Below are 13590 nucleotides of genomic sequence, written 5' to 3' on the forward strand. Positions count from 1 at the left end.
TCTTTTTAAACAAGCATATTTCCCTCAATCCACTAATTCCATCCTTTTTTTCCTTTTCTTTTCTTTTTGTTTTTCATTATGCCTGCCTTTGCACAAAGGATTGTTTGTTTTACTATTCATTTCTGTTCAGCTCAGCAAGCAGATCCACTCTCTTGCACTACTGCTACTGTGATGCTGAATCACACTGCACATACATCTTCCCCCACAGAGTGCCTCAACACATCTCCTCTTGTTTTTAAAAGTAATACAGCCAGCACCTTTATTTGGTATCTCCAATGCTGCTGTTCTCAAGGACACAACGGCCCTGTTTCAGATTCCAGTCTGCAACCGCTTTTACTTAGGCTCCCTGGTTCCTGGGCTTGTTGATTTAGGAATCTTGGACATTAATCATGTGGTGTAAATGACATTTTTCTTCATGCTGAATATTTCAACAGGATCACAAAAGGGATGTTTTTATAACATTAAATATTCATAAAATCAGGCTAAAATAGTTAAGGGGATGTGAAATAGATGAAGATTTAAAAGCATAAATATTTAATATTTTAATAGCTTTTCATATGAATTTTTTTTCATGAACCTAGTGCTGTTACCATATATCTGTTATTTGAATAAGGAAACTATTATTCTTTTAAGTGTTTCCTATTAGAAATGAAATAATTTACTCTACTTATTAGCAATTTTGTTTTTCTTAGCTTATGAAAAAAAAATATTGAGGTCTGAAAACTGCCAGCCCTGCTTGTGTGAGTGATCTCCATTGACCCTGCTGCTGAAACACTCCTGTGTTGACTGCTTTTAGTGCAGGATCCCATTTACCATTACAGGATTGCAAAAAGGCTATTAAAACTCCCAGAGTGTAATTTTTATGCATAAATACCTTTTTCTAGAAAGTAAATAAATTATCATCTGAAGTGAGGTTGATTTTTAGTGATGATGAATCCATATGTTTCCCATTAAATTTGTCTTCCAAAAACTCATCACAGGAAGAAAAATCTTTAGCAGCGACTAAAGAAATTCTTATGAGACTTATATGAGTGTTTCCTCTTTTTTTTTTCCCCTTTTCAAATGTATCTCCCTTCTTTGTGTGAGACTAGAAACTCTGCATGTAGTGTGGGGTGGCAATGGTTATGTGTTCCCTAAGAAATTGTTTCATCAATAGAATCTGTAGACTAGATGTTTGCTACGTTTCATTAATTGGGTTAAGGAAGTAGGGATATTTATGACAATTATTTGGGAAGCTGTGTGAAACGATAGCCAGGCAAACCTCCATAATCCACTTATACCTCACAGAAGACAAATGGTTGAACAAGCCTATTAAAAAAGCTGTACGCCTGTCTGGAGGAGCTGTTAAATCTTGAATCTCTGCACAATACCTGAGGCAAGTCTGTTAAGAAAGATATTTTGTAGCAGATTTCTGTTCTATTAAGGATGGACATAAAGTAGAATAATTTTAAATGTGTCAATAACTCAAGGCAAAAATGCTTAATGCAAGAAGAAACACCTTCTTGTAGTCAAGCTTACCCAGTGGTAACTAGTGGTAACTAGTAGGAATGCTACTCATGGGATCACAAATAATTTTTTGGATAGATTATGTGGAAGGTTTTTAGCAAAAATATCCCACCCTGGTTTGTTATTGTGGTGTCTCTCTGGAATCCAGATTTCAGCTTTAAAAATGGAAATTATGATTATTTTCTGTCACCTTTTCCAGGAGAGAGGCTGAAAACTTGGCTTCATTTCAGCTGGGTGAACCTATAGCAGGGAGACATTTCACATTTTATTATTGGAAGGGAAAACACAGTTCTTCACCTCTTCAGGGCATACATGTTTCTGGACGTGGTCTCTGTAACGCAGTGCACTGACAAGAGTAGGTGGTGATGGCAGCTTAACAGGTAGTTTAATGGATTCTGATGACCTGCCTCATGCTTCCTCTCACTGATGGGGTCACTTTGCCCCCAGCCCCATCCTCAGCCCCAAACCATGCACGGTAGCCTGGTGGGTGGACTCGATGTGTGCTACAGTCTGCTTCTGATGTTGTGTTGCAGTTTGTGAACAAACAGTGCTAATTCTGCCCAAGCTCTCCTCTTTCAGCTTTGTTGTGTCCCTGGCAGAGGTTTCTCCCAGTCCATGCTGTTGAGCAGGGCTATGCCCTGCTCCTGCTTTGGTCTGGCAGGTCTGGCAGGTGTGCAGCAGAGAAAGCGTGCAACGTGGGGCAGGCCTGGGGAGTGCCTCCTGAACAGGAAACACAGAGAAGGAAAAACACACACATATATATATATATATATATATATATATATATATATATATATATATATATATATATATATATATATATATATATGTCTGGGGATGAAGTCAGCTAGCCTGACTTCATGTTCCCCTTTTCAGAATCGATGTTTTCTACCTCCTGGCTGTTACATGTCCCATGGCACTCTCTTCAGTTGTATTTGTTCTGTGTTCTTCCTCATGTTTTTAATGGATATTGCTTGAATGAGAAGAGAAAAACAGGCCAAGGTACAGGTTAAAAATGACTGGGGAAAAAAAAGAAGAAGGCTATGCTAATGGTTATACTTGAATTGTCTAGAGACATGGCAGAAACTTTAATTAAATGCTCTATATTTAGCAATTCTTGGCAGTTATGATTGATTTATTATGTGTTACATCTGGTCTTGATTTACTGCATTGCATTTATACTACTGTTTTGTTTTTGTCACTTATGTGCTGCATATTAGTCATGAGTTCTTGTGGTTTGCAGTTTTTGAGTTACATTGTGCAAAACACACACTCTACAACTTGAAACCAGGTGTTTCAATATGAAAGCAAATCACTCCAAGATTTACACAAACCACTGGTTTAGCAACTCACAGAGTTTTTCAAAATGTATTTGTATTTAGAATTTTTTTCTAAAAATTATGGTGTCTCTCTGGTATGTATTTTCAGATAGGCATGTTTATAATTTGTAATATAGCTACTCTTGTAATTATGTACCATATCAATAATTATGTCTATGGTTTTTAATATGCTTGCCCTGAATCCTATGCTGATAGTTTCAACTCAAAACAAAACCAGAAGCCCTAACAATCTTGACTGAGTGATTTATTCACTTTTACCCTGTATTTAGCTTAGTGAAAGATGGTTTAAGATGCATGTTAATTCACAGGGAAGAAACACATTCCTAGGATGACCATGAAGTTTAAAAAGAATATGAAGCACAGCATGGTTGTGATGTAAGATATCTGAGATGTTAAGTGTCAGGACTTGTGCTTCTGCTTGAGAGATCAATGTACTTGTTTAGCTCAAAATGCTAGTAATTATTACAGAGATCCCTCAATAAAAAAATCCTCTCATCCATGGAAGCATTGAAGTGAGTATTCTGAACCATAATAAATTCCAGTATATTCATTGTGTCAAGCACACTGACAAGGTCACCAAATGCAAAGGAGGGGCTGCAAATATTTTTAGGGTGTTCATGATATTAAAGGGATGAAAATGTTCATGATATCTCAGGAATGAATTATGTGATAGCTGGAAATTCAGAAAAGCATTTTAATACCATTGCGCATCTTTTTGGTGGTAATAGTTAACGTGGAATTTCTCCTTTTGCAAACATGTGTTTATATGTTTGCATTTTCTGGTGGCAATTGGTGTATTTCAACCACAAGTAATATGCCTAACATTATGAACTACACTTGATTTACTGAGCTTCTGTGAAACTAAGCAGAATCTGATCTTCTTTGCATAAACTTAATAATAATGATGTCAGTTTTAAGCTGATTTCAATGGAGTTTCCACTGATTTCTCTCCATTGATTTCTTACCAACAGTAAAAGAGAACTCTTTGTCTGCCTATCTTGTAGAATGGATATTTTCATTTTCTTCTGTTTGTTTTAGAGGGTTTTTTTGTCTTTGAAGTTTAGTATTTTTATTTTTGAATCTTGTTTTTATTGCTTTGTCTTTCCTTTAGAACAAGTCCTCCTCTTTATTTTGCCAACCACAAGAAAGGAAAATGCATCCTGGGCTGCATCAAAAGCAATGTAGCCAGCAGGGAGGGAGAAGAGATTCTGCCCCTCTACTGGTGAGATCCCACCTGGAACAATTTATATAGCTCTGGGTTCACAGCACAGAAAGCACACGGACCTGTGGGAATGAGTTCAGAGGAAGGACACCAAAATAATCAGAGGGATGGAGCACCTCTCTTATGAGAAAAGGTGAGAGAGTTGCGGCTGTTCAGCCTGGAGAAGAGAAGCTCTCTGGGGAGACCTTATAGCATCCTTCAGTACCTACAAGAGGGAGCCTACAAGAAAGCTGGAGAGGGTCTTTTTACAAGGGCATGTAGTGAAAGCATGAGGGGCAAAGGCTTTAAGCTGAAAGACTCGGATAGGATATTAGGAAGAAGTTAATTTCTGTGAGGGTGATGGTGCTCTGGAACAGGATGCCAGAAAAAGTTGTGGCTGTTCAATGTCTGAAAGTGTTCAAGCCGAACAGGGCATTGAACAACCTGCTCTAGCAGAATGTGTTCCTCCCCACTGCAGGGGGTTGGAATGGTATGATCCTTAAGGTCCCTTCTAACTCAAACTATTCCTTGACTCTATCATTCTGATCTCTGGTCCTCCAATTTTGCAAGAACCAATCTTCACTGGCAGGACAGGCAGGCTTGAGTCCCTCCTACACACCAACTCGCCTGCTTGCTCCTGCCACCTGCCACCAGTGTACACCCCTGCTGCCTCACCAGTTGCCCTGGACAACCATTCCCATTTGAATGGACAGCTGATACAAACACTTTTAAGTACATATTTTACACATTTGTTTTTCAAAAGATAATTTCTTCAGTACAGTTCTGCCCAGCTCAGCCAGTGGGAGTGTGCTGTAGCAAGGGTGTGATATTCAGAGCTAGTACTCCTAGCAAAGGCTATTTTGTGAAAGCAGTCCTCCTTTCTATTAAAATTGTATAAGAAGCGGTATATGAATGGCTAATAGCTAAAATATTAAAAAAAAAAAAAAACAAAACCAAAACAAATTACTAAAAAGACCTAGTAGATATGGAACTTGGTATCAGGTAAATTTTGGGAGTAGGTAATCAAACAGAAATGCAATTTTAGCCTTCACTGTTAGGAACCCAGGGACATCAGATATGCTTAAAATATGGGTCTTTTTTTAGCTGTGTGTAGGACCTTGGTGGTTAAGAAAAGGATGCTAAAGATATTGAGTGTCAGTGCTGATGCTACCACAAGATGGTCAGCCTCTGACTGCTTTTCTTTGTATGGATTTCTGATGAGTCTGGATACTTTGAGTGAGAGAAAAGGAAGTGAAAGCAATATTTCAAGTCTCAGGTATCTTAGACCCCCAGGATCCCTGCTGGTGGATATTAAGCCTACATTTTTGTAGTGGGGTGACTGGCTGCCAGATGACCAGCAAGTCCTTCTCAGCAGGGCCAAAGGAGCAAACACAATCAAAGAGATTGTGGGTGGAGATAAGGGCAGGGAGAGATTGCTCACCAATTACTGCCATGGGCAAAACAGACTCAGCTTGGGGAAATTAGCATAATTTATTATGAGTTAATAATAGAGCAAGATAGTGAGAAATAAAAAAATCTGAAACCACCCTACCCCCACGCACCCTTCTTTGCAGGCTCAGCTTCACTCCTGATTTTTCTACCTACTCCAGCAGCACAGGGGAATGGAGAATGGGGGGTTCAGGAGTTTTTTCCTCTTCCTAACTATATTTTTTTCTCTTTCTAAATACATTATCCCAGAAGCACTACAGAAGCACATTGAGGGACCCAGCTTTAGCTAGCAGCATGTCTTTCTTGAAACTGGCTCTGTTGGACATGAGGGAAGCTTTTGGTGTCTTCACATAGAAGAGTGGCCCCCACCTCCGTCCCCTACCAAAACTTTTCTATGTAAGCCCAAGACAATGAGATAAAGGAGTAAACACACATTCTGTTATTTATTGTGCCCACTGCTTCAAGTAGAAAGGGTCAGGCCCTGTCCTTTAACAGAAACAAAGTAGACAACAACATAATAAAGAGAGAAGAACACAGCAGAGGTAAGGAAGACTGGAGCTTTGAAGTATTACCTCCATTTTGTGTAGTTTGAAGGGTTTGGTTTGGTTTGATTTGGTTTGGTTTGGTTTTAGTTGGTGTAATCAAGTTGAGGCCTGCCAGAGAAATTGGAACGAATAGTAACAACTTTGAAACACTTAGGAGCTGTGATATGTGGGTTTGAATCTGTGAATTCTAATTTATGGAAAGACATTTGGACAAAACAGCATTGAGTATTGTAGGTTATTCTTTTCTACTTAAAGTATATCTTTATCTATGTTTCAGTTGTCAAAGACATCAGTAAGTAGCAACCATCTTTTGTATTGTCAGTGAAGGTATTTTTTCTGGTGAGCGAATGAGACCCGAGGAAAATGCAAGATTACAAAGGTAAAAATTGGGAAATGTGCTTAGCTGGAAGGATATATCAGGAGCTGTGAAGGAAGGAAAGCACTGGGAAGAAATCTGTTGGCACTGAGGTATATGACTTTGTTACTTCTTCCAAAACCAGCAGTAACTCAGGCATTGAATACTAGGTTGAAATTCAGTTTTTAGCTGTGAGAATAAAGGACAGAATAACAAACTTAACAACTTTTTTTTTCATTCCTTCTTCTCTAAGGTTCTCTGGTTTTGAAAATATGCCAATCCAGATGTGCAGCCTCTTGACCTAGCTGATTGCTTTTATGAATCATTAGTTAAAACTGGGAAAAGAGAATTAAAGTAAATTGCAGCCAAATCCCAGTCGTATAGACTGGTTTAGCATGTTTTAACTACATGAAGTTTTTCTAATGTAGAGAGTGTGCAACAGTTCTGAACTAAAATCCCCTGCAACTTCTTCCAGTTCCCTTTTCTTTCAGAGGCTCTAGATTCTTACTGAATTTGACTATTGTCAGGAGAGTAACTGTTTGAGGGGTTTTTTGTACAGTCTTAACTAAAAATGCAATGAATAAATTTAAAGAGAGAAAGCTCTCCCTGCTTATAACTCAGTAATTCTGCAACTGTTTCCTAGTTTTACCCTAAACTGCTGCACTGTCTTGATTTACTGTGAAGTATCTCTGAATTTTGGAGATTTAAGAAGATTGCATAAAACTTAAGTTCATTACTCTTTTTGGTAAAATGTTGTGCAGTATCTTTGCTGAGGCACAGCTCCCTACCTATTGACAGCAACTTCTTTTTCTCCCTCCCATTCACAAATGGCAAACGTTATATTTAGGTATCCAAAATAAATTGTAAAAGACCATTGGAAATAGGCAGCTTTCATTTTTCCATCATGGCAAGCTGATTCCAACGGTATTGACTCAAACTAAATTATTGGAGGATCTCCTTTTTATTTCATCTCATGTGCTATTTGTTGACATATCAAGTTTATCTCGATTAGGGAAAAAGGGTTTCTGCATTTGTCTTTAAACCATTTCAGCATCAGATTTAAAATTGGCAGATTGCTTCTATATTGATATAGAGTCAAGGGTAGTATGTAGTAGGTCACATGATTCATATTGATCTGATAAACTGTGGTATTTAATTTGCAAAATGTTTGGTCTTTTCAATGTAAATATTTTCTAGGTGCGCATATAGGTAGGGTTATATTGCATATAAATAGTGTTATAATAACCCTAGTTATTGTGGTTCCACAATCCAATTTATATAATTTCCAAATGATGCTTTTAAAATGTTTTAAAATTGTAAGTGAAAAAAATTGATTTTCTTTTTTTAGCATCACATTTCATCCTTTCTATTAAATCACAGATCTACTATTGAGAATAGATAAAATACTTAAGGGAAGATCTTACACAAGCTTAAAAAGATCTTAAAATAAGCAAGAATTATAAACACAAATTCCAATGTCTTTCTGGGGCACTTATCTGCATGGGCCTTCTGAGGTAAGACCAGTGTATTCTATTTTCAACATCATTTTTAAGAACATATGGATTTATTTTAGAGCAACACTAATGCATGAAGAATTGTTTCAGCACTGCAGACTCATTTTTACCAAGCTGGAATGATTCAGTGTTAATCACCTTTCTTAAAGGAAAAGGAAGAAAAGCAAACCTGCTGTTTGCTATGAATTGGTGAAGATTAAATTACTGGACGCAAACTCAGGATTCCATTGGTAGGTAACAATCAGTTTATTTTCACATGGAACTTTCAAATAATATAATTTGATACTTGTAACCTGACCAGTTTTAAACACGGAAGAAAATCAGTGTTTGTTCAGCAGATTTGGAGCAGATGTAGAAGGGAACTAAGTGTGTGTATTTTACTGTAGTTCATAAAGTAGCTGGATCCATCAGATACGTTCAGATTCTACCTGTACTATATGTCTTATCTATATGCATATTTAAGGACAGATAAATCCACAAATTGATTAGCTTGTTAATCTAATCTAAAGCCCTGTGGAGTAGACTCCCCTATTCCTCTGCACAGTGTGAAGTGAATTTTCACACTTCTAGAGAATTATACTTTCTGTGCAGTCTTGTATTTTGGCAGGCTTTGCTTGTCTCAGATGAGAAGAAGCTTGTGTGTATTATGCATGTTTATGTACACGTAGTGTTAAGTGAGCAATTATGAATACATCTGCAGATGTCATAGTGCACCTGAAAAAAAGCAGAGCTGAGCACAAGTCATGACCCTGCTGTTAACATGCTTTATCCTCACTTTCTCTTCTTTCCTCCTTTGCTTTTGTAAAGGAATGGGGTTTGGATCTGTACAATTAGATGACAGCGCTTGTTCCAGGCTGCCATTTCCAGGGACATGAAATCACTCTGCACCTCTGCTTCCACTCTCTAGTACTCAGGATCTCTCTGCAGTTTCTTCTATGACCACGCTTTGAGCTGCTGGCTCTGCACAATGTGTTCACTTCTGCTCTTTTGTGTGCTTTTTGATGTGGAAGACTTGCCTCTCCACAGATGTTCTCCTAGTGAATGAAGAAACACATTACTGCAATGATGCAATTCTTTGTAATTATGATGCAACAAACAGTTGGTATTAGAAAAGTTTCAAAGTGCCATTCTTGGGGGAGGGGGGAAAGCTATCTTACAAAAAAAAGGAAAAGACTAAAAAAAAGCTAATGCTTGACTGTAAGTTTCTGCAAAATGCAAGAATTGTCCCCCAATGCCTCTTTGTGCTTCGGCAACATGGGTGTAACTATGCTGACACTTTTTTTCTTAGTAATATTAGTCTAGTGCTCCCTAAACTCTGAGCAGAATATTAAATCAGATCTGATTAAATTGGGTTCCCTTGATAGAGCAGAAGATTGCTTAAACCTTTCTAATTTGTGACCTATGATTGTACTCGGTTAAATGTGATATTAAGGTCAAGGTCTAACATAAAGTCACAGAGTACACCACAAATTCATTACTACATTTTAATTCATGTAGTGACACATCTAAGAACATGCTTCTTTACCTTTGACCCTCAGTTGTAAAGGAAATCCATCTGTTCTTACTAGGTTATGCAAACTCCTGGAGACTAGATTGCCAGGACTGTTAAGGATAAAGAAGGTCAGGATAAGGAGACATCTGTATAAATACTCTGTCATTAATATTCTTCTTCATAACTAATGTTGGCAAAAAAAATAGGGACCACAATCAACAATGTCTCATGACAACTTTCAGAGCAGAGGACACATTGGGGGGTATTTATAATGTCCATTCCACTTTGCAGTCTTGCTTAGGTACAATTAAGTGGACCAAATAAGGCACCTAAATTTCCTCCCAGTTAATAGTGACAGGTACTGTCGAGGCAGTGATTCAACACCAGTTAGATGCTGAAGAGGCAATACAAAAACTGTCTTTGTTCTGAAAAACAATGTATGTCAGGAAGATGAAATGGGCAGTGAGCAGCAAGAGAAAAACTGAAGGAGAAAAGAAAATACTAAATTATAGTGACAATTAGAAAGTATTTTATGGTAAGAAGTCCTGTCCATGTTCTTTTTATGTACACCACATTTATTTGGCTTATTCTCTGTATGAGTATTTTCAAAGGTTAAAAAAGGATAGTTTATGCTTTCTTTGCAGTAGCTATTCAGCCAGTACAAATGTTATGTATTTGGTTGAATCTTGTTCTTTAGCACTGTCAACTGCCTGTCAATCTTCATATTTGCAAAAAAGGAAACACACCAGCCACCCCACTGTGCTGAATGTGACAGCATTGCAATGTCAGAGGACTAAGAGACAGGTGATGGTTTATGATAGAAATAAATCTTTTATGAGAGCAAACTTGGGAGAATTGCATGCTTTTGTATGGAATATATCACTGCTCAGCTATCACTGACAATCTTTCCAAATGCATCAGTTTCATAAGGCAAGGTTTTTATTGCGTCTAATCATGTATTGAGTCACTGGGGGGAAAAAGGAGAAGGCATATGCTTTTTGTATCTATATAATAGGTAATATATATGTGTATGTAGAGGTGTCTTCATAGATATTTGAGAAGAATTAGACTCATTTCTAAAACTGACTCACACCTTTTGGTACAAATCTGATCACTACACAGCATCCAAGAGTGCTTCTGTGTATTGCATTGTGAAACAGGACAAGGTGTTTTTTTGGAAAAAGACTTTAATTTGAATGAGAGAACTTGGAGTTAAACTGTATTTCTTGGTATACAGTGGGATGTTGCATTTTTGGGCTTCTTTTAATGTGTTGCCTGTAACTAGGTCACAGAATCATTTTAGGTGTTTTTTCTGAATATGTATAAAAGAGTTCTATCCTCCCAGAAGCCACACATCCCACAGCCAGGTAAAATAATGTGAAGAATTTTATGATGATATTTCATTTTCAAAGTTATGTTATTCCACAATAAAAAGAATTGTTAAGAATCATATAAAACTCACAAACCTCTGATCTGTTTTTTGTAGAAAAAGCCTTGATATATGAGAAAATTTCTGTTCCAGAAAGCCAGAATGTCATAACAAACCTAGCAAATAGAGTTGCAATTCTAGTATCTCCTCAGCTGTGTACCCAAATAATGTACAACAGTTTTGCATTCATTTGCCAGCCTGGCCGCACATGAAATTATTATTACAAACCCCACCCAGTTTTTTTCTCTTTAAAGTAGGAATCATTTAAAGTTAAAAAGAATGCTCAAGGTAGTCAGTTCCACAAATACACAGGCTTGATAAGAAAAAAAAAATATATTTTTCATCTTCTCCAAAGTTTTATGCAGTTCTAAACTACCCTTTCCCTTTCTTCTTATACTTCTGATATTTTTTTTCCTCTTTCAAATTGCAGTTGTTTATTTCACCAGCAGAATCTCTCTGTGTTGGTCAAATGGGATTTGGTTATGCCTTTTCCATGGATTCATGGCAAAGGTTAGCACACAGTCGTGCAACCCAAAGGGCAGACCATGGGTGGCAGTGTCTTTGTTAGCAAGGCAGTCATATGACAGGTAAATTGTTTATCTTGATAGCTGCTACATGATGCAGCAGTGGGTTTTGAGGTCCACATGCTGAAGCCTGGACAAAGACCTGTGAAGTGAATGGAAAATGCAGGTGTTTAGTTTTATACTGGAAAAAAACCCAAACCAACAACAACAACCAAAAAAACCCCAAACAAAAAGCAAAAACAACAAGAACAATGACAAGAACAACAAAACAATAACAACAACAAAAAAAAAACAAACCCCCCCCCAAAAAAAAACCCGAAAAAAACCAACAAAACAAAACAAAAAAAACCCACACCAAAACATTCTACCTCTTGCGTGAAGATCCATGCCAAAATCCTGCAGAAATGCCTCACAATTCTGTCCAGCTGCATAACAGCAGTGGTTTGGGTGCTTTAGTGAACCAAAGACATGACTGCTTTGCATGTGACATCTGTTTTAGTCTCATGGCACTAGGTTGGAATGCAGGTTAAAATAGAATGCACTGACAGGCAGATATTGGGAAGGATCCCAGTCTAGCCTTGTGGCAGTTGAACTTAGTATCCAGTTAATTCCATCTACCAGTCCTGGAAAGTGAAACATATTATTTTGTACACTCTTTTGCCAAATAATTCCCACAAGTAAAACTACAGGCTCTGTAGGCTTCAGCTTGGGGGTGTTTCTTTTGTGAAGTAGCCGAGTTGTGTTTCCTCTCTGTCATGTTTGAACTACAACCTCAAATTTTGTATTTTTGTGCAAACACATGTTTTCAGAGACCTCTTTCTGCATTTATTTTTTAATAAAAGGTATGATTATTACTTAGAAAAGTCAGAGGAAGGAGCAGGAAGAAGGGGATTTCTCAACCCAAACAAATTCCCTCATTCACAGTTTTTTACCGCTCTGTTTATTTGCATGTGGTTTTTCACGCTTTTTTTAAAACCCTCTGAGTCCCATCTGGCAAGCAGCACAAAGTGTCTCTTCCCAAAACTCCCACTCTAGGAATGCTGTGTGATGCCAAAGCACAGGATGTGTTAATATGAAGGCCAGAGCTAGCCTGCTCTGCTGTCAGTTCATCCCCTGCCAAGCCTTGCTCTTCACAGCACAGACACAGGCAGTGGAGAAAAGTCAACAGACATAGCTCAGATCAGTAGTCAAAGCTTTGAGAGCTATCCAAAAGGCTCAAGCACTCATCCAAGTGACCAGGCATTTGAACAGATCCACAGTAGTGCTCATGAACCTGCTCCAACAGCTTGCTGTATGTTTTGTAGGCTTCAGAGCTTTCCCTTCCCACAATTTCCCTTCCTTCTGCCCTTTTGCTGGAGCTACTGCCTGCTTCTTTTTGTTCCCCTGTGCAGCCTGGGGTCTCCTCTGCTCCCACTGGGGAGCGGGTGAACTCTCTCTATGTGAGTCAGCTGTGCTTCTCATTCTGTTGGCATTGGAGCAGCTTCCTGCATTTTTGCAGGCTATGTGAACTTGAGCAACTAATATATTCTGGCATCAAGCAGTGCTGTAGCCTGTTGGTGTATTTATACAAGCCTGAGAATTTGCTATGAGATCCCATAAAAGGAATGGCTAAAGAAAAGATCTCCTTTTAGATGAATGGTTTGGCATCTTTTTTTTTTTTTCTTCCATGCACAAGCCCTGTCTAGCCTTTAGGGCAGGCAGAAGGTTTGTCACTAGTAGGGTTTTAAATAGAATAATCTGAGCCATATTAATGTCTGTAAGATAAAGTCTAGATATTACTGTATCTAAGTCTGTGTAGTAATTTTTTTCCCACATTGGAACTGAAGTCTCTCTAAATGTCCACCCTTCATTTGAGTTGCTTTAGACCGACCAACAGAAGAGGATAAAATATGGAAACGGAGTTAAATTGCTGTTTACTACCAGCTTATTAGTGAAAATAACCTATATTTCTCTCAGTATTTTAATAAGTGGAGAAAATTACTAGGAATCTCACCACAGTTAAGAATAGTTTTAAAATAGCTTGTAATTAACTTTATAAATATTGATGTCTATTTATGTGATTACGAAGATATTAATATTATCAAAAAAGTGACGTATGCAGAATGCTCCTCTATTTTATGCATTTTCCATTCTAGATATTAAACTAAAAAAAGAGACAAAGAACTAGAATCTAAAACTCTAAATGTAACTAGCTAATTATTATTAACAATTAGTAACAAGCAATTATTTTTATTT

The sequence above is a fragment of the Agelaius tricolor genome, unplaced genomic scaffold (assembly GCF_023055355.1).
Source record: "Agelaius tricolor isolate 1412-34295 unplaced genomic scaffold, bAgeTri1.0.p SCAF_4, whole genome shotgun sequence".
Taxonomy (NCBI): Eukaryota; Metazoa; Chordata; class Aves; order Passeriformes; family Icteridae; genus Agelaius; species Agelaius tricolor.